The sequence below is a fragment of the Athalia rosae genome, chromosome 4 (genome assembly GCF_917208135.1).
Source record: "Athalia rosae chromosome 4, iyAthRosa1.1, whole genome shotgun sequence".
NCBI lineage: Eukaryota > Metazoa > Arthropoda > Insecta > Hymenoptera > Athaliidae > Athalia > Athalia rosae.
The window spans coordinates 10839039-10844038 of record NC_064029.1 but is presented as its reverse complement, the minus strand read 5'-3'; the positions used below and the strand labels follow the sequence as shown (position 1 = coordinate 10844038).

At 50.1% G+C, this 5000-nt stretch overlaps 3 non-coding genes across 3 annotated transcripts in view; all 3 read right to left on the bottom strand.

The window, feature by feature from the left end:
* The window catches only part of LOC125500811, a 4043-nt gene extending 3946 nt beyond the window's left edge, over positions 1–97 (bottom strand). The window contains exon 1 of the ribosomal RNA XR_007278284.1: positions 1–97. This exon is cut by the window's left edge and continues 3946 nt beyond it. This is a non-coding gene — a ribosomal RNA (large subunit ribosomal RNA).
* Positions 98–661: 564 nt separating this feature from the next.
* LOC125500832 lies at positions 662–816 on the bottom strand. The gene has a single exon (XR_007278294.1). It is a non-coding gene; the product is annotated as a 5.8S ribosomal RNA (ribosomal RNA).
* A 1125-nt stretch (positions 817–1941) lies between these two features.
* Positions 1942–3855, bottom strand: LOC125500873. Its single transcript, XR_007278335.1, has one exon. It is a non-coding gene; the product is annotated as a small subunit ribosomal RNA (ribosomal RNA).
* Positions 3856–5000: the final 1145 nt, after the last annotated feature.

The following is a 5000-nucleotide window of genomic DNA, read 5'->3' as shown; positions in this document are numbered from 1 at the left end:
TTCGCTCGCCGCTACTAAGGAAATCCTGGTTAGTTTCTTTTCCTCCGCTTATTAATATGCTTAAATTCAGCGGGTAGTCTCGCCTGCTCTGAGGTCGTCAAAGAATCGTTCGAACAAAACATATCGTGGTGTGTTTTTCAACGGAGACGACTAGGGTGTGATCGAGAGGGGGAGCGCAAAATAAAAAAAAAATCACGGACGATCATCGAAAATCTGACTCCGCGGATATTCTTATTTTTTACTCCACCTTTTCTCGTCAACCCGACAAACGACACGCGCGCGCCACACAACCGTCATCAATTCGACGATGAGGCGTTTGGCACGCGGGTCGTTTCTCTTACCAAAATTTTTGCTAACGGCAACCCGTTCGTCAAAACGGGCGGCAACGCAGGTATCGCGCGGCTCGGATCGACGTTCCTCTCGACTATTATACTAGCGCTGGGACGCGACGACCGGCCACACGACCGCGATGCACCAACCCGCCGACTTTTGCGCGGTTGACGCGAGTCGTACCGTGTCAGTCTCTCAAAATCGTTTGAGGCGACGCCGCGGGCTCGCGCGCGACTCGCGCGCGGACCACAGCGGTGAACGCCCAATTCTTGCGCACGCGACCCTCGCTCCTCTTGCGAGGTGGGGCCACGTGCAGTAGTTTGTTTTGTAACGACCCTCAGCCAGGCGTGGTCCGGGATATGTATCCGTGGACCGCAATGTGCGTTCGAAATGTCGATGTTCATGTGTCCTGCAGTTCACAAGTAGACGCGCAATTAGCTGCGTTCTTCATCGACCCACGAGCCAAGTGATCCACCGTTCAGGGTAATCGTTTTTTCACTTTGCATCGTGTCTCCGGCCGCACCTCGAGTCAAAACGGAGGGCAGAGGAGACACTTTGACAATTGTTCGGTTGTTACGCCGGCTCGTCGTGACGCGAAGAATCTTGCGATCATTCGTGCACCTCGCTTCAAGCGTTTCTTTGTACGATCAGTTCGAATGTGATTCCAATATCAAGCGCGTGACGCGCGGAACCCCTCCGAAAGGCTCGAGCGCGGCTTGTACTCTACAACACTTTACGTGCGAGGAGGAAGCCGCGTATAATTCGATCGAGCCATATTTTTTGTGTCTGGGGGGAACCACGGCACGTGGATTTTGGTAATGTTGCGCAAAAGGAATAAGATCTCAATTGCATTTCACGGGGCGAAAGTTCGTCGCCAACCTTCCGCCGCGGAGAACGCGACGTCACCCCGGTGGAGCTAAACTCCAGCCGGAGCAGGTTACCCCGTGAAAGTATGGTAACTTTTCTTCATGTGTATCTTTGAAAAGAAACAATTTGAAAAAAAAGCATAAAAAAAACCGTTCGATCAATCGCGCGCCACGCCTCGTACAAAGCGGGGGGATCGACCGAACGGTTGATTCAAACGCACACCAAGCGTCCCGTTCAACAGAAGCGGGCACTTGGTCGCCTCAGCAACGCGCACAATGTCGCTACCTCACACAAATCTGATCGACGAATGGCATCACGATCCGCATCGCTATCGTCCAGAATGGAAAGAGAGTTTTCGTTCTTGCGCCCCCGTAGGTTGGCGTAGTAGCAATGTCCTTTTATTTTTCTAGTGTTTTTTTTACCCATAGCCATTTATGCCTTAGTTTGTTTTTGGCTGCTGCACACGATATATTTTACCGTGATACACTAGTTGTAATGTCCTTTTTATATTATTTTCTCTCTCTTCCAACGGACATAGCAAGATCGTTCGTCGTCGACGTGTGTGAGTGCGACACGAGCCGTTTCGGCCGTTACGTAGTTCGATATTCGTGACACGCGTAAAATGTACGCCACCTCTTGTGCCATGTGTGTCTTTTGACTGGATTATAATTGCGTGAGATTCACGGTGGAATCTACCAAAATAATCATCGATTCGCTGCTTTTTTTTTCGCAGTAACGAAACGTTAATGATCCTTCCGCAGGTTCACCTACGGAAACCTTGTTACGACTTTTACTTCCTCTAAATGATCAAGTTTGGTCATCTTCCCGGCAACATCGGCAATGCCGAGGCATTGCCGCGTACCAGTCCGAAGACCTCACTAAATCATTCAATCGGTAGTAGCGACGGGCGGTGTGTACAAAGGGCAGGGACGTAATCAACGCGAGCTTATGACTCGCGCTTACTGGGAATTCCTCGTTCATGGGGAATAATTGCAAGCCCCAATCCCTAGCACGAAGGAGGTTCAGCGGGTTACCCGGGCCTTTCGGCCAGGGAAGACACGCTGGTTCCTTCAGTGTAGCGCGCGTGCGGCCCAGAACATCTAAGGGCATCACAGACCTGTTATTGCTCAATCTCGTGCGGCTAGAAGCCGCCTGTCCCTCTAAGAAGATTTATTTGTACGCCGGTAGTAAAAACCTCCCGACCGAAGCCGGGGGCCTTCGAGATACCGGAAAGTACGCCTATTTAGCAGGCTAGAGTCTCGTTCGTTATCGGAATTAACCAGACAAATCGCTCCACCAACTAAGAACGGCCATGCACCACCACCCACCGAATCAAGAAAGAGCTCTCAATCTGTCAATCCTTCCGGTGTCCGGGCCTGGTGAGGTTTCCCGTGTTGAGTCAAATTAAGCCGCAGGCTCCACTCCTGGTGGTGCCCTTCCGTCAATTCCTTTAAGTTTCAGCTTTGCAACCATACTTCCCCCGGAACCCAAAAGCTTTGGTTTCCCGGAAGCTGCCCGCCGAGTCATCGGAGGAACTTCGGCGGATCGCTAGCTGGCATCGTTTATGGTTAGAACTAGGGCGGTATCTGATCGCCTTCGAACCTCTAACTTTCGTTCTTGATTAAAGAAAACATTTTTGGCAAATGCTTTCGCTTCTGTCCGTCTTGCGACGATCCAAGAATTTCACCTCTAACGTCGCAATACGAATGCCCCCATCTGTTCCTATTAATCATTACCTCGGGGTTCCGAAAACCAACAAAATAGAACCGAGGTCCTATTCCATTATTCCATGCACACAGTATTCAGGCGAAAATAGCCTGCTTTAAGCACTCTAATTTGTTCAAAGTAAACGTACCGGCCCACCTCGACACTCAATGAAGAGCACCGCGATGGGATATTAGTTGGGCCGCCCCGAAAGGCTAAGCCCACCGGTAGGACGTCCCACAATCATGCCAGTTAAACACCGCGAGCGGTGAACCGACAGCGTGGGACACAGATTCAACTACGAGCTTTTTAACCGCAACAACTTTAATATACGCTATTGGAGCTGGAATTACCGCGGCTGCTGGCACCAGACTTGCCCTCCAATTGATCCTCGTTAAAGGATTTAAAGTGTACTCATTCCGATTACGGGGCCTCGGATGAGTCCCGTATCGTTATTTTTCGTCACTACCTCCCCGTGCCGGGAGTGGGTAATTTGCGCGCCTGCTGCCTTCCTTGGATGTGGTAGCCGTTTCTCAGGCTCCCTCTCCGGAATCGAACCCTGATTCCCCGTTACCCGTTACAACCATGGTAGGCGCAGAACCTACCATCGACAGTTGATAAGGCAGACATTTGAAAGATGCGTCGCCGGTACCAAGACCGTGCGATCAGCCCAAAGTTATTCAGAGTCACCAAAGTAAACGGCGGACAGGACGAACCCGCCACCGATTGGTTTTGATCTAATAAAAGCATTCCTCCCATCTCTGGTCGGAACTCTGTTTGCATGTATTAGCTCTAGAATTACCACAGTTATCCAAGTAAATGTGGGTACGATCTAAGAAACCATAACTGATTTAATGAGCCATTCGCGGTTTCACCTTAATATGGCTTGCACTGAGACATGCATGGCTTAATCTTTGAGACAAGCATATGACTACTGGCAGGATCAACCAGGGAGCTTTGTGTTATTGGTAGCTCTTTTCGTGTGTTGCCCCATGCCGCCGAGTCTTTGCCCGGTCGGCCACACGTTTTAATATAATATGTATATCTGGTACCGCACAACTTGTGTACGCGTACTAGCGCTCAGAGCGCTCTGTTCGACTTTGTGTTTCCTCGGGTGAAGACAATTTTTGTCGACTCCCCGGTGCAAATCGTTCGAATTATCCTTCTCGTATCCTTCGGCTAGATTGCAAGCGTCGGGAGTACGATTGGAAATCAATGTGTACCGTCTGCGAACAGACTGTGATACGCACGGAATGTGGCGAGTTGATGCCTCTGTTCGACTGCTTCCCTCGACTTGCGAGAGAAGACTTTCTGGTCACCGCATAAAGGGCCATTCGGTCTTAGACACCGACCCGCGGTTATGTAGTGTCGACGATTCAAATTGAATCATATTTTCTAGACGGAGCGAAGAACTCGCCCCTGCGAAACGTGAGCGCTCGGAAAAACTTTGAACTCGTGAGAGTGGTTCTTACCGGAACGAAACGAACGCCTGTAGTGCGAATCTCCGCTCAGACGAAAAATTTTCAAAATTCGAAAAAAATTTTTGTCTGCGTGTTCGTGACACGGTGAGGACGAAACCATAGCCCCGACAACAAACCCGCAAAGGAATGTCGAGATACGGGCCGAAACAAGTCGAAAGTTCCGAAACCCGAGGACTAGGTGCCGACCGACCGGTCGAGACCGCTCGGTGCATGAAGTATCAACGGTGCCGCTCGGACGTCGGAGCCGGCCGGTCATAACACGTGTTCCTTATGGGGCAAAACAGCAACGCGACCTGAAAAATTTGGCAGTACGTTGGAACTTAGTTCCATGCGAGAATCGTTGGGACTTTGAAAATTTTTCGATCCAACGAGTGATGCGCGACTCTTTCGGACTTTGAAAATTTTTCGTTCCAACGAGTGATGCGCGACTCTTTCGGACTTTGAAAATTTTTCGATCCAACGAGTGATGCGCGACTCTTTCGGACTTTGAAAATTTTTCGTTCCAACGAGTGATGCGCGACTCTTTCGGACTTTGAAAATTTTTCGATCCAACGAGTGATGCGCGACTCTATCGGACTTTGAAAATTTTTCGATCCAACGAGTGATGCGCGACTCTTT